Raw genomic sequence first — 17,036 nt, 5'->3', positions numbered from 1 at the left:
TCGAGCTTAGCCAAAAAAAAAAAAAAAAAAAAAGAGAGAGATGAACAAAGATGAAAGAGATCTTTACTTTTTAAGCTTTAGTATTTATTTGTTCACTTGTTTATTATGAGATTTAATCTCCTAAAAAAATGTTTTGGTATGAGATCTTTAAAATTGCTCCTCTCTGACATTTTCAAGAGAAGCTCAAAGATTCTGGCAAAGATTGAGCATCTGGGGCCCATCTACTCCTCATATGCCTTCGCCTTTGGTCTTCCCATACTGGGGGCCAGGCGATAAGAGGAATTTGGGGTGGGGCAGTAGGTTTCCCTGTAACCACTGGTACCTAGGCATCCGAGCTGTTGGCATTCTACAGTTGTGTTCCTCCTCATTTATTCATGCAGCAAAAACTTATTGAACAGCCATTACATATCAGGCACTGTTCTATACATCAGTGGGCCGAAGTGATGAGTAAGACACAGTTTCTATCTTAAGGAGCCTCCAGTTTCAACAAGGAGAGACAGCGAGGTAAAGGAATCCAAGGAGACGTAAGATGTGTGCTCAGAGAGGGTTAAGGGGTTCGGCTTAGGCCCTCAGGAAAGGACAGATGACTGTGCCTGAGAGCGGGATGGAATTCAGAAAAGCCTCAGAAAGCAGGTGACATTTGAACTGGGTTTTGAAGGACATTTCACATTAAGAGAAGGAGTGGGGGAGGAGAAGCTTCTAGAGAGATATTGAGGCATGTGAAAGGCAGGGAGGGGAAAGAGCATGGTCTCTTCTGGGAGCCGGGCCCTCCTTTGTATGGCAGGCACCCCAGGTTTAGGTGTGGACGTGGTGTGATAGCAGCCTGGAAGTTTGCACACCAGCCAGAAGGTGAAGGGGGCTTGTATTCTGTTGCAGTGGGGAGAGGTTAGATTTTTTTTTCCTCCTCAAGGCAATGAGAACCCTGTTTTGCAGTTATCATTCTGGCAGAAATAGAGAGTATGAGTTAGGAGGAAGAGAGGCTAGAGGTAGGAAGACCCGCCAGGAAACTGTTATGTCATATAGAGGCTGAGCAGGGGACCTGAGTGAGATGCAGGAGGCTGACTGGCAGGACTTGATGGCCCTCTGTACAGCAGTGGATGAAGCATGTCCCCTCTCTCCAGGAGCTTGTCCTCTGCCTCACTGTTCAAGGTCTGAGATCTGTGGACCAGCAATGTCAGCATCACCTGGCCGCTTGTGCAGCATCTCCGGCCCCACCCAGGATCACTAAATCAGATTCTGCTTTCCAGCAAAAGCCCCAGTCAGTTATGTGCACACTGAAGTTTGAGAAGCACTGGCCTAAGGTAATTTTCCCACTGGCAGGAGGATTGTAGAGGCGGTAAAAGCAGAGAAACAGCATAGAGCATAAAACAAAAGTGCCAGAGGTTTGAATTGCTATCACAAGATTGGGGACCCAGACGTTGATGTTTCTCTTTGTCCTGAAATGTATGCCCGATAGGAACTATGCCTGATTACTAATCTTGACCCTCTGATCTTTCTTCCACTTAATATTTCTACTGCTATCTTTTGTGTCCAGGTGGCACTTAAAGGTACTGAAAAGCTCTTTGGGGAACAATTAAGATAAAAAAAATAAACAAAAGATGACAAACTTGTCCTTATCTCCCTGTCATCTTTATAAACTCATTTTTCCTGAGATATAAGGAGCTGGTGAGTATGGCTTTAATAAAGACTGAGCTAAATTCTCAAACTTATAGGTCAGAGAAGAGACTCCCAAGGGTCAGGCAAGGTCACATGGTCCCGGGGCTTGTCTGGGAACCAGGTGGCTCCAGGCTTGCAGCAAAAGACTAAGTCATTGTGACATCTTTGTTATGCCTCGGGAACCGTTCTTTGCTCCAGACATAAACCTTGGTGGTTGTGGCTCTTGCTTTTTCAACCTCTCATCCATTTTCTTAGGATGGATTCATTAGAAGAAAAACTTGATGTGGATCTAGAAATGTATGGACAAAGAATAATATTGGATTAGTTATAATGGTGACTCAGGCCAATAAAAGAAAAAGTCTCTGCAAAATGCCTACGGTGCCCTCAGATCAAGAGCAGAATATGGGCTTCACTTCAGCTTTGACGCACGCCCTCAAACACAGGACCTCCAAGGTCTGATGATGTATTCATTGCACCTAGAGCAGGGGACAACATAAATCACATTTGGTTGCTCTGTGATGACTGGAGTGACTATGTGTTGGAGCAGAGACGTGACAAAGAAGAGTGCATCCACTGCAGAGGCGCTAGGGCGATGCAGTCTAAGCGGATCACGGGCGACTCTAGAGACAGTGGGAAATTGTTTTTCAAGTACATCATAAATGATAGGGATATGCTGTTCTGAACTATTTTTGTTTCTACAAGCCACAGCTGTGAAGAGAATTGATTTCTTAGCGACAGGACAAAGGCTTTGAAACCATCAGAAGCAACACAGTCCATAACTACTCTGAAGGAACGGCTAGTTTAGATGACAAGATCACTTTGGGGTGGTTTTTAATAGCACTGTCTTGGGGGTGTTAACATGGGTTCTTGTCCTGAATACCACCAGCTGTCTGCCCTTAGATAGTTACTTCACTCAGTTATCGCATCCGTAAGATGACAAGCATCCTCAAGCAGACCAAATGGATCCATTAAGCCATCCTGTGGTCATTTCTCCAGGTCCTGGGTATACAGTAAACAACTGTGTTCCTAGTTTAGCTCCTTCAGGCACAGAGTTTAGGATCCTGGCATAGTTCCTAGACATCCCCTTCCCTTCCTCCCATACCAAAATTGCAGAGATGTGGGAGGAAGGCAGAGGGGTGGTGACTGCCATCACATTTTCATTTTATCTTCTTTCTCGATGTGTGCAGGATTGGCGATGAATTATTCCAAGTGTAATAAACCAGTGGCTCGAATTATAGTTGCTCCTTCAGACACAGTATCTTTACCAGCACAAACAGACACATTCTTTGACACCTGTTCTGTAGCTACTGACCTGGCCACCTCCAACTCATGTTTAACACTGCAGCGCACTTCAAAGAGTGGGATCTAACTCTGTGAGAGGAGACCAAAGGGAAAGGTCTGGTTGTTGCATGTGCTAAGTATGGGGGAGTTAATTCCTCAAGGGGAAAACTGTGACCAATGGGAAATATTTGACAAGAGAGATGCAGGTGATAAATAGCAGACCTCAAAAGGTGAGGAGGGCATAGCTCAACTGGTAGAGTGCATGCTTAGCATGCATGAGGTCCTGGGTTCAATCCCCAGCACCTCCTCTAAAAATAAATAAATAAACCAAATTACCTGCTCCCTCCAAAAAAAAAAAATAGCAGACACAGGAATTTCCTGCAGCATGTAAAATACATGCATCTGGAGTGAGGATGGGAAGTCTGTAAGAATGCAAGGCCATACCTGCTCTGTTTTCTTTCTCCTTCTGTTCCAATGTATGGCTTCTTTGCACAGCCTGTCTAGGGTCGTCTCACATGGTTGGGCCAGAATGCCTGTGCATTTTCATGATTTGTTGAGAAGCAGTGGCCAGCATGGTAAACCATCATTTGATATGCCTTTTATCTTTTCCTGCCTCTCTTCCCTTTCCCTCACTCTTGGTGCCCAGGGATTGAAACTCCTGTCCTATTATTGACATCAAGTAATAGGATGATTGAATGAAATACACTGTCTTTTGAGAAGATGCCTACCCATGTCTCTCTGTCTGCATGGGAGGTAGAAATTGGTGAATTAGAGAAAAGAACTGAAACATGTATGCTGTTTGATGTCTCAAGATGTTAGTTTAACACAATTAATACTTCTCACCTTGTACACTTTAATTAGGACCATTCTCACTCATCTACATAATCTTTTGATTTTTTGAGTGAGAGAGAAACTTGCAGAATAGAACCTGAAAGTGGATCACAGATTTGGAATTAGAATTTTTTCAAAAGTGGAGTATTCATTTGCCTTGATTTGGGCAGAACCCGGAGAGGAAGTACCACATCTCACAATGGAGGAGGGGCAGCAGTAGGCAGTGATGCCCACAGGAGGTTTGTGTGTATTCAGGGGAAGGATGAAATAATAACGGAGAGGATCTTATGCCACTGATAGCAAGCCTTTGTTACCACAGTGCATGTTTCATAGATTTCACACCCATGCTACTATATATCTTTTAAGTCTAGGTAGAGAGCTCCTATAGAGTGGTTGGCTAAATCAAAGGAATGAATCTAGGAAGGAAATCTAAGAAGGTAGCTGGACTCATACTGCATTCATTGTCATTTACCCTGCTTACGCTCAGGAAGATTGAGGGCCAAGGGCTGGCCTGACCACTTCAGGGGCAGGACCTGGAACGCCAAGACCAAAGAAACTGAAGAAGATGTTGGTGGCGGTCAGTAGTGTCAGATACAGGAGACTGAATCATATGGTTCCATCCAGGTAAACACAATCATAAAGCGGTTGATGAAACTATTGACATGTTTGGAGACAGAGACTGAGATCTCTGGGACTTTAAAACCATCACGAAAAATATCAAAGAAAAGATGAAGAAAATTATGAGGCTTCAACCCTAGAAGGCGAGAACCGCATCCCTGTCTGTGTGGCTCGTGTTGCCTACGAGGCTAACCCCCAAAGACAGGGCTGGCACTGAAGGTGCGGAGCTCCACGGGGAACAGCAGTGTGATGTCGCTCACGTCACATGTGCCTGTCTGACCCAGTCTCACCCGGAATAAACTGTGCGTGGTGGGATCCGAGGCTTGGGACGTGCGTTTCCTTAAGGCCTCATCTCTTGTTCATTCATGATAAGCAACCATTTGTAAAATAAAAATTGGCACCACACTTCATCAGACTCAAAGTTGCTTAATGTTTATATACTAGAGAGAAATCGAATTTTTTTCAAAATCATTAAAGACCTACAGGTGAGGAACAAAGACAGTAAAAAAGAGACTAGAAAAGTACTTTTAAGAAAAAAAGGGAGACATCGAAAAGCAGGTATCTTGGCATTCAAGCTTGTTTACCTTAGCCTCGCTGCAAATATCTGACAGTGAATGGAGAATGGGGATTTCAAAGTGTTCTTGCTCGTGTCTAGTTTACTCTATTATGTTTTGATATGAATATGTAACAGTTTTAATGCACATTTTTTATTTGGCTCGGTTGGCCGCTTCCTAGTTCATCTACAGGACCTAGTTCCACAGAGGCAATTTCCCAACACTAATGCAGGAGCAAATGACCGCCTGTACATGAAGGAGTTCTGATCTAAGGATTTAAAGGCTACAACTAGTGGGCCGTCTTCCAGACACTGCATCGAAAGTATTTGGTCCATTTTGTAGCTACTCTTAGAGATCTGCAGGACTGGGGATTACCTGGATGTTGAGTCTGAGCTCCTCATGGGGCCTGAAGAGCCCCAGAGCTGCGTGCACTCCTCAGGGCCTGGCAGCCAAAGCTGGGAGCCCAGGGAGTGGGAGCAGGGGGAGAGGACGGCTCAGCCTGGGAGTAGAGGGCAGGTCGGGAGAGATGCGCAGACTGACAGGCTCCTGTCACTCCCGGTGAGGCTCGCCAGGCAGAAGCAAACCTTCACTGTCAGCTCACCGCTGCTGAAGACCCAGTAAAGTAGATGCTTGATTTGCCCCCAAATAAAAAGGTGGATGGGAGGGAGATACTCTAGAGCAAGGAAAACAGTGAAGGGATGTTTTTTTCTTTCTCTTTTTTTCTTTATTTTATAGTATACTCGACTCAATTTGACATTATTTTTAAACAGACTGCTTTAAGAGAGTCTTCTGATATGCAAATGTGGGCTATATTAAATGAATAGAAAGGAAGGCTGTTATCAAGTGATAACATTTTCTCCCTACACACAGTTTCCATTTTGACCCATCCCCCAAGCTCCTCAAAGTTTTAAGCTCTTATATTTGTTTTTATTTGAAAAGAGGAAAGTCTTTTGCTGGATGGACTGATGACCTGGAGAGCAGGACACAGGGCAGGGCATGGGGGTTTGCTGCTTCTGTTCACTGAAGGAAGAATACAGCCTGACTTTATAGAATATAAGCTGAGAAAATACCAATGTGTATATATATTTCGGTAAATACCAAAAGGAGAGTTTTGGTTTCCTTCCTTTATCTCTCTAAGTGCATTCTTAGTGGGTTTTCTGTAAGATTAAATAACCAGGGAACAGGCGAGGTATACACAGGGCTTGGAAAATTATCTTCTTTTGGAAAAACTGAGACAGGAAGGGGTCAGGGCACAGCCATTCAAGGAATGCTACAGCAGTTAACATCAAAATGGTGAAAGATTCAACCCCCATTAGGCCTTGAGGCTCAAGATGAGGAGAGATTTAACTTCTAGTAGATCTGGAGCTTCATTATGCTCTCATTGTAATATATTAAGATGGTAAATAACACGCCCACAGGCACCATGGCAGCCCCAAGTCTAGCCACAAAGGGTCAAAGAGCAGAAAATGGCCCACTTCCTGGGAATCCCAGCCCCTTCCCTAGGCTAGTTAGGCTGGTCCTTCCACTTATTAGCATATGAAGCCACTGAGCCCATAAATATTAGCAACACGGCACCTCGTAGCAGCCTCTCTCTCTCCATGCAGAGACGGCCCGCACTCTGTCTGTGGAGTGTGTACCTATTTTTAATCTGAGCACCCAACCCCCCCCACCTTGTGGCGATTCTCTTGCCTTTCAATGTATCTCTCTGAATAAATCTACCTTTACTCAACTGTGGCTCGCTCTTGAATTCTTTCCTGCGCGAAGCCAAGGACCCACACTTGGCGGGGCTCGTCCCAGGGGCTCAACCAAAGCCTGGGACACAGCCCTCCTCATGCCCCACATCTGTTTTTCTGCATCAAAACTGCATTGGGTTAACCCCAATCTGCACTTAAACCAGGGCAGCCCACAGCTACAGAACTTAACACTGGGAACTGCGTCCTGGCGCCCCTGCAGTACATGACACCTCTTTCTTGTGACTGACACATACTTCCTTTTAAAATTTTTTAATTTTTATTTTTTTTAAATGGAGGTACTGTGGATTGAACCCCAGGACCTTCTGCATGCTACGCACACACTTTACCACTAAGCTATACCCTCCCCTATTTCAACTTCTCAAAGCTTTTTAATTACAGAGATGTTTCACACACACACACACAAATCCAAGGATGTTTCTATTCTATCTAGTAAGAAAGCCTCCGCTTGAGAAAATGTGAGGCCCAGATAAGTATTTTTTTCCTTGTATTGTTCTGATAAGTTCTCCAGAAGTATAGCTCAAAAATCAGTGACAGCTGCCTGTCAAGAAGACATTCTGTCAAATTAAATAATTTAATGTGTTTGCAATGTGATGTGAAGTTCCTATTTTTAATAGAATTGTCACAAAGTCTCATCACCAACTACAGACAGGTACATGTTTGGTTGTGATTCACCAGAGTTAGCAGTGGCTGGAGAACTTACCTGATCGACCAGACTTAGCAAGAAGAGAATGAGGGATTCTTGTGGTTTTGATGGGATGTTCATGTCAGTTCTGTCAATGTGGATCTCAAGAGTGGCTTTCTTAAAGCTCTGCGGTCTATGTTGATGTTTTATATCTTAGCTTTGATAGAATCTCTTGAGATTATCAATTGATGTTTTTTGGCCAGGGATCTATGTCAAGTTGTGTTTTGTAGTTCTCGGGAAGTTTGGTACCTACCAAAGACTTTCTATGAGGAAGTATGCTTAGAATAACAATCCTATTTAAAATCTTTGGCAGTAATTTTCCATCATGAACTCTCTTGTAAATGCAGACCCCCATCCATTCTAATCTATTATCTCACTGACTTACTAATATAAAATAATTTTCAAGTTCAATATTGTATCATCTTTAAATTATTATATTTATCACATTATTCCAATCAAACTTTCATTATTTCAAGTGTCTTAAAAAACAGTGGAAATAATCGTAATTGCAATTCATTTCACAGCATCCCAAATTTCAAACGATTTTGCTATTGTTAAGTTACCCTGGAGCATCACCCTATTCTAATGGTAATACAGCCATCAACTTGTATTTAATTTTGTATCACAGTGCTTTCATAACCAAAATATGGCAGTTAAAAACAACCTCTCCCTGGATTCGTGGTTCCTAGGAATGTCAAAATCTTATATGAAATCAACTCTCTGCTTCCTCTGTGCCAGGGGAAAAAAATCACTAAATAGTTCAGGTTGGGTCTTGTGTTAATTCATAGTGAAAGGTAGAGGAGTATTTACCACTTTTAGTTTCCAGGAAAAGAGCTATTTCCCTTAACATCCCTTACTCTGCCCTACTCAGGGCAAGAGAATTGACTTTCCTGATTTGAGAATTTGAGAATCTGAGTGTGGCCCCCTCTTATCCTCTCCCCTGGCTTGTTGCTGAGTGTCCAACCGCAGAAATGACACAATCTGCTCTGCTCCTCCAAGCTGTCTAAATTTCAAGGGCAGGCTCAACCTTTGTAGGGAGATGGGGGACAGATCCCAACATCTGGTACACAGGCTGAGGATCTTGAGAAATAAACAAAGAGTGGAATTTGGGGAGAAAAGTAACACTCACAAAGACTGAGACTGTGGAGTGGGTCAGGCCATGTTTCTGTCACACTGAGTTTGGCAGCTGCAGGCATCTGCATTGTGCGATGCTGCTGGTTTTCACAACTGTGTACAGCATTGGGGGTTGGTGAGTTGGACTTTTAACTTGCCTGGCCAGGGCAAGTGAGTTCAGGTTTTAAAGTATAGGCTGCTTCAGTTTGTTTTGATATTATGTGAAGGCTGGGATGGGATTCGATCTTTCAGATGTTGGTTAAACAAACAACATTTGCTGCAGCAACAGTATTTTTCAGCCAGGTCAACAGGCAGGAGCTTTAACTTTCATGGCATTAAGTTCTGCATACCTTAGAGAGCATATATGGGGCTCAAGATTTCAGGTTTACCTGCCAGGTCTAGGTAGGCAGCCCAAATTCCATTTTGCATTGTAGACCAAGAGAAGACAAAGGCGGCTCTAGGTTAAGTTTGGGTTAATGTGGCTTATTCATAAGCTTGGGTTATTCCCTACCATATTATTTAAAATTGACTCTGGATTTCTTAATGAGATGATTTCTATCCTTAGCTTTGGTTTTCATGGAGCCAAGCTCTGAGTCCAACCATAGAAGTGCGGTAGATTTTATTAATCAAATAATGAAAAGGATTTGGAAGTTTTTATTATGATAAAAATATGCCATATTTGATGCAAATCTAAACTACAATGAGACATCACCTCACACCTATCAGAATGACCATCATTAAAAAGTCTACAAATGATAAATGCTGGAAAGGGTGTGGAGAAAAAGGAACCCTCCTATAACTGTTCGTAGGAATGTAAATTGGTGCAACCATTATGGAGGGCAGTATGGAGGTTCCTTAAAAAACTAAAAATATACTTACCATATGATTCAGCAATCCCACTCCTGGGCATACATCTGGAGGGAACTCTAATTCAAAAAGATACATGCACCCCAGTGTTCATAGCAGCACTATATACAATAGGCAAGACATGGAAGCAACCTAAACGTCCACTGACAGATGACTGGATGAAGTTGTGGTATATTTATACAATGAAATACTACTCAGCCATAAAAAGAATAAAATAATGCCATTTGCAGCAATATGGATGGACCTGGAGATCATCATTCTAAGTGAAGTAAGTCAGAAAGAGAAAGAAAAATGCCATATGATATTGCTTATACGTGGAATCTAAAAAAAAATCAAAAACAAAAACACAAACAAACAAAGTAAGTCATTATTTATAACTTAGATGATTGATTTCTTGAATATGTGTAAGCACATTTGACTGTCCTTTATGATTGGATTACAGCATCCTGTTGATTCTTATTTTATGGTTGGCTTTATTCCTTTGATAACTATGTAAGTTTAAAAAGCTAAAGCTCTAAATGGTTCTTAGAAACAATGAACAGTATATATATGTATATTAAAAAAATGAAGTGCACAGTTGTCAAGTAAAAAAAATGCCATATTTTCCAATAGATATGCATGAATTAATAAAGTTATAATTGTGGACCCAGAAGTTAAGAAGATGATGAAAAGGGTATTTTCCAGGTATTCTCTGTTCCCAAGGAGCAGATCTGCCTAGCAAGTCAAGGAGGAGTCAGAGCAATCTGAAAATCATTCTTCAAGTAGAAAGAGTCCTATTCGGTCCTACTAATATAACAAAAGTAATGGAAGGAAAAATGAAATCAAATTTTAAAAAGCTGATAAACAAGAAGAGAAAGAGAGAACCTCAAGTGAAACACAGATGTTAGAGATTGGAAGACTTTGAGAGCTGGAAGGTCAGATGCGATGTGTGTAAAGGGAATAGGATGTACTCAAGTCCAACTACTCTTAAAGGAACTATTTGTAAAAGAGGACTTGTTTTGCATGGTAACTGGATCAGAAAAGCTAATATAAACCCCAATCAATGTAACAGAGGGAGAAGAGCAACATTTCAAGCACAGACTAGGCTGATTACTGGAGGGAGCCTGCCCCCAGGATTTACTGAGGACTTTTTAAAAACTTTAATTTTTTTCCAGGCCTTTTTTTTTGGTGGGGGGAGGTAATTAGATTTGTTTGTTTGTTTGTTTGTTTGTTTATAATGGCAGTACTGGGGATTGAACCCAGGACCTCGTGCATGCTAAGCATGCGCTCTACCACTGAGCGCTACCCTCCCCCACAGAAAGACGTATTCTGAAGTTTCAGTTGTACAGTTTATACCCACAGTAATTGGGAAGTCACCCTTATGCTTGCTGACTGTCCTCTCAAGTCTCCCAAACCTGCATCCAAATCCAGGCCACCAGCCCATCAAGAGGAAAGGGTAAGATGTATGGATATGAAACTCTTCAGAGACTCTTAAACTACCAGGAATCACTGAGAAGATTTCTCCAGAGGATGTCAAAGATGAGAACAATTGAGTTCTGAAAGTGAGTTGGTGGCATCTGTAGAACACCATGGGCCTAAGCAGGAGAAATAATGATACAATTTATTTGACTAGGTGTTTAGTATTTTTTTCTTTTAAAAACACTTTGACACATATCGTCTCCTTCAAGTCTCGCAATGCCCTGTGATATAGGGTGGATCACATCCAGAATCATAAATGATGGAACTCGAGGTCAGCGGTTGACTTACTAAAGGGCATCCAACTAGTAATTGTTAGAATCTAGATCTCTGAGTTGTGCCATTTACTTCATTCCTCTGAACCACACGACTCTTCCCACCCTGCACAGGGTTGGCTGAGCCCAAAGAATGACCAACAGTGATGCAGGATCTGGGGAGTGTTGTAAAATACAACTATTTTGAGAACCAATGCTATGAAATAAAGCAAGCAATCAAACCAACGTCAAATTTGATACTTTGATCTTTTAAGAAATTATTAAAGAGTGACTCCATTTGGTTTGGGGGAATAACAGTCTTTTAAACCCACGATTGTAAACATATTTGAGCAAATTCAGAAAATTCTTGCACATAAGAAAAACAGCCCTCCTCCAGCCAGCCTGCACAGTTATTATTATGAATAATTTATATTTCTCCAGGGAATTTTGCTATTTATTGCTCTTAATTATTTGCTTTGCAAGTGCCACTCTAGGTTCCCTGAGGAAACCCTTGAGAGAAGGAAGTTGTCCTGCTGGGGGAAGCATCAGCCTAATGGCTCACTGGCACTAAAGCTGCTGGTCTGTGGGTGACAGCAATTACCATTCATTAGCCCAGCAGAGCTGGGGGAGCAAAGTTCTTCTAAATGGGCACTTGACATGGGTATTAACTTTTTCTTTTCCAAAGAAAAACTTCTTTGGGGGAGAGTGTATGAAAATGGAAGTGGAACACTGAAAAGAAAAAAGAGAGTGTCTCAAGCTGTTCACTTTAGTTCTTTCTGCTAAATCAAATAATATTTTATCAAACAGCTTTAGAATGATGTGAGCGCTGAAAAGAATAAGTTGGAGGCCTGATATCTGGGTTCTGTTGTAGGGGTGCCATTAACCCATTAGGATTTTTGTGCCTTGGATTTTTCATTTGTAAAATGATGTGGGAGATGGTAATAAGGAAGAATTGGGCCAAATAAAGAAGGTCTTAGTTTAGCATAGGGAACTGGGACTGCACAAAGGACAGTCTAACTATGGGAAAAAAAATTACCTCAAAGCAATTGATTCAGGTAATTTAGGTTAAGGCCATAATCTCTTAAGTTACCCTCTTAGCATCCAGGAAAAACTGGTCATGGTTAAATTTCTTTGGGTCCATAGGAATCAACAATAGTGAGCAACTCAAATCTGCTGCTGTAGCTCTAAGGTGCCTCCTGGCGGGGGCATGGGAACGGACGAGTGGTTCCGAGATACAGAAAGCATCCATCGGGGTGTGGATGATACCCAGATGACACACGTGGGTACCAGTCATCTGTGGCTCTTTGTCACTGCCAGTTCCTCACCAGTTTTTAAATATTTTTAATACTTAGCTTCGGCTGGGGGGTGACTTTAGTCCCAGATATCTAATAACCAGCTGTGTGAACTTATTACCCTCTTGGAAACTGAGTTTTTAATGAGGAGGTTGTGCTATGGGACCTCTACATTTTTTACTTATGGGCACATTCCCTGAAGTCCTGAACTATACCCTATCTCAGACTCTCATCTCCTGGGATCCAAGTCAAAAAGTAACTTCCCAAAACACAGTAAATTTTTTTTACTCTATTGAATACTCATAATTACTGTTCCAATGAACTGGAAGAGTCAAGCTAATGGTTTTTAAAAAAGAGTAGGCAATTTAGATTCAAAGCTAGTAACATGATTCTCTGCACAAGCAGGATAAGGATACAGACAAGTTGACCTGGTACACCGTTCCCCTAAAATAAATAGAATTACCTAATATGCTAATAGGCTACCAAATGATATTATGGTAAGGAAAGGAATATGAAATTGGCAGTAATAAAGCTCTAAAATTAGTGTAAATCATTAAATGAGATAAGGGTAAATAAGATACTATTACTATTCACAGAACCAAGCCCTACTCTGTTGATTTAGGAAGGCTGGAAGAATCAGCGAGTGCATATTTAGATAACTATTTTAGTAGTGGAGTAATGTGTGTATGTGTGACTTTATATATACACATACACACACTTTGATGAATTAATTCTAATTTTTCCTTTATTATAGAATTTGTATTACTATGTTCCTTCTGAAAGCTAAAGCTTGACCTGTGTGTGTGTGTGTGTGTGTGTGTGTGTCTGTGTCTGTGTCTGTGTCTGTATTTAGCACAAGTATAAGATCTTGGCCTGGAAGAGCTAGGTTATACTGGTCTACGGGTTAATGACTTGTGGAAAGACCTTGCCCTCCAGAGACTGGCCTTACTCTCCTCCTTCCAGGTTCTACCTGGTCTGCTCAGGCATGGATGCTGGCACACTGGTGAGATCTTTGTGCAAAGCTAGTGCAGCATCCCTGTCATATTTAGGATAGTGCCTCTGGGGTGCAAACTGAACTATTATTTATCACCCTTGCTAACAAGCATGTGACACTTGGGATAGGAACACAATGATAATTGGCCTTAAGACTCTGGAGGCAGATCCTGGGGTTGAGCCCTAAAGTAAATTAAAATCAAGCAAGGACTAAGCTTATTCCAGGATGCTTGGGTGCAGATAAACTGTCCTTGATTAAGTGGAGCTTTCCCTCTAAAGAGATGCTGTGATGATAAATTTTATGACTCAGTTTGACTAGATTATGGGCTGCCCAGATATTAAACACCATTTTTGGGTGTGTCTATGAGATGTTCCCTGATGAGGTTAGCATTTGAATTAGTAGACTGACTAGAGCAGACTGCTCTCCCCAGGGTTGGTGCCCATCATCCAGTCCATTGTGGGCCTGAATAGAGGGCATAAAGGTGGAAGAAGCAGGAATTCACTCTCTCGGCCTGACTGCTGAGCTGAGATTGTCATCTCTTGCCCTTCGACTGGGACTTCACTGTCCTGGTTCTCAGGCCTTTGGACTTGCACTAGAACTACACCACTGGATGACCTGGGTCTCCAGCTTGCAGATAGCACACTATATGTGGGACTTCTCAGCGTCCATAATCACTTGAGCCAATTCCTTATAATAAATCTCTTTCTATATACTAGAAATCTCTTTCTAATAAAATCTTTCTATAAATCTATTCTGTTTCCTTGGAGAACCCTGACTAATACAGATGCCTTAAGTGTGTCCTACTCTGCCCTTTATGACTGCATTTCCCCAGTCACCAGCCTGGTGGGACCGGAGCCTTTTGATGCCTGTGGGAAGCAGTGCCCAAAAATGTCCAGGGTTGCCAGTGACATGGTCCCAAAGATCATGTGTCCATCTCTCTACTTCTGGCCCTTGGTGACTGGCTTGGCTCACTTCCAGACTGAGTGTTCCACACCAGAAGCAGCAGACCTCCTTAGCTTTTTGGCATTAGAGACACTAGTATGAAATTATGGGAAGGATTTGTCTATAGTATTATAAGTGATTTTTGGCAAATCTTGACCTATTCTAATATATTCATTTTATATGCAACAAACACTATCTAATCCAGAGATAATAAAGAAAAATCTGAATAAAAATTATGATAATAATAGACTGGTGAGTCCAGGGAGAGTCCTGACATCAGACTGCTACCAAGGCCCAGCTTGTGCTACTTGCGTCACAACAGGCCAGTAAATCGAGAGATGGGTTGTTGGGGCAAGGAATAACAACTTTATTCAGAAAGCCAGCAGACTGAAAAAATGGTGAACTAGTGTCCCAAAGAACCCTCTTACCCAAGTTAGGATTCAGGCTTCTTCTGTACTAAAAAGGAGAAGGGATGTGGCAGGTTGTTGCAAACTTCTGGTGCTGGCCAGACCCCGGAGGAGACGTGATGATTCTTTGTTCTTGCAGCTGTCCATGTAGGTCTGGTCACACTGTTCCTATGAACCTCCAATAAGACAAATGTCTCTGTTGTGCAACTTTTTATCTCTATATGAATGAAGAGTGTTATACCTTTAAAGGTCAAGCCTGAGAGGCAGAGCCTTAAGACTGGGCTGTTGTATATTTCAGGCTATAGGCAATATTCTTTTACAAAAGGTGCAGAACCAGCCTGACTCAGTACAGGCAACAGAACACAAGGGTCAAAGCTAAAGGAATAGATCCATTATGGAGTCTGGTTTGTTCTTCTCTGTTACGAGAAGTCAAAGTGTCTGCATCCTTGGGTGGGAGCTGTTAGAAGTCTGTTTCTTGGGTAGGATGGTAAATAATGTGTCTTCAGGCAAGAGAGGAAAAGCTGGAAGAGGATCTAAATCAGGAGTAAGGACTGGCTGAAAACCCCCCACGCTTTCTACGTTGAGCTCAGTTCACAAGGAAGAATCAAAAACACTCACTTACTTACCTCATATTTACTAAGTGCCAACTATGTGCCAGGCACTATTCTGGGCCCCAGTTGTGACCAAAGCAGACTAAAATCTTGTCTTAATTTATCTTACATTCCAGTGGAATTCAATCAATATATAAGGAGAATTTTTCAGAGACACTGCAGTGTATTAGAATGGGGACAGCTTTGGAATCAAATGCTGTTTAAATCCTGTTCCACCACTTTCTAGATGTGTGATGGAATAGTTCCAAAAACTCTTTGTTTTTATTTCCTAATCAGTAAAATGGGGGCAATAATATTGTTTTATGAAATTGTTGTAAGAACTGGTGATAATGCATGAAGTCCTTGGCCTTGGTCTACTGCAAAGGTGAGGCTCCACCCAGGGAATTTTTACTGTCTTTGTTGGCAGATAGAATTGTTTAAAGGCAGAGAGGAGGAAGAGCTAGTACTCAGCTTTTCCCCAGCTCCTTTTTGCATCGTGCTGTTTGTGACTGCTTTTACTTGGAGTACTTGGAAACTAACTAGTCTTGCTGCCTCCAGTTTTGCTGCCCTGAATCTGTTTTCTGTTTGCAGCCAGGGAGAGCTAGCTAAAAGCCTACAGTCTGATCACGTCACTGCACTTTGTAGACCATGGCCAAGGATAATTTGAATGAGAGATGAGGTTTAAATAGTTCAACAGTTAAAAGGTCTTGCATTCACTGGGTCATGTCCACCCTGCAGCCTCTTCTTCATCACACGCTCTCCTCTCACCTCTGTGCTTGTCACTCCTGTCAAACCAAACCCTCCCCACTCTAGGACCATAGACATTCCTGCTCATGAAATACCTGCCCCCTACACAAGCCCATCTTTACCTTAAATTCTGAGCATCCGTCTACACTTGTCTTAGACAAATATCCTCCAAGGAGTCTTCCCTGGCACTCAAGACTAGGTCAGGCTCCCCTAGGACCTTTCACGCTCTGGTTTCCTTCTATCGTCATGTTTATTTCTCTGTATCTGAGCTTCACCAAGTGTGCATTGAGGTATCCCAGGGTGCTTCAGCAAATTCACAGGGTATTTTAAATTTTGAATTTAAATACAGAGAGCTGTTGGACATCACAGGGACAGCTGTATCAAGTTACTTAGACCTAGCTACTTAATAAATTGAAGTCTTAGATATTTCTTTTAACCTAAGGGCACATGAAAACATTAATGAGACAAAAAAGACAAAGTATGGGAACCTCTTTCCCACTGAAATTGCCTCTTTGCTTGTCTTGGTGTCTCAGTGGGACCTTTTTTACATTACGGAACTCTTTGGGAATAAGTGAAAAGTTCTTATCCCATTTCTAGAAAAATTTGCACATGTTCCTGCATTTCAGAGATTCATGGGCCCTTGCAGCCCATCTGTGAGCCCCCTAGAGTAAGAACATCTATTACAGGGTTTGACAGAGGCTGAATGAGTGAATGAATGAGAGGCTTAACCCATGTGGCTTTACATGTGTGAAATAAAGGAAATTAGAACACTGGAAGCAGGCCTTAGGAAGGGAGACATTTCTCAGTTGTTTGCCAGAAGAAAGTGGAGATTTAGCTTTACATTTTGGGGAGTTGGGAGTCTAATTAATGACATCTCTCTGTTGGATTCTGAACCAACTGATAGCAGACAGAAGGAGCTACATAGAACCAACATGTATTTTCTATCAGTGTTGTGTATGTAATAGACAAAAAGCTGAAACACTGGGGAGGGGCCTCTGG

The 17,036-nt window shown here is 42.0% G+C and overlaps 1 pseudogene; it reads left to right on the top strand.

The window, feature by feature from the left end:
- The first annotated feature begins 1,097 nt into the window (after positions 1-1,097).
- Positions 1,098-17,036, top strand: part of LOC141574142 (centrosomal protein of 162 kDa-like) — a 123,616-nt pseudogene continuing 107,677 nt past the window's right edge.

The sequence above is a fragment of the Camelus bactrianus genome, chromosome 20 (genome assembly GCF_048773025.1).
Source record: "Camelus bactrianus isolate YW-2024 breed Bactrian camel chromosome 20, ASM4877302v1, whole genome shotgun sequence".
Taxonomy (NCBI): Eukaryota; Metazoa; Chordata; class Mammalia; order Artiodactyla; family Camelidae; genus Camelus; species Camelus bactrianus.
Note: the sequence above shows the minus strand (reverse complement) of the source record. Positions and strands in the feature narration are given on the sequence as shown.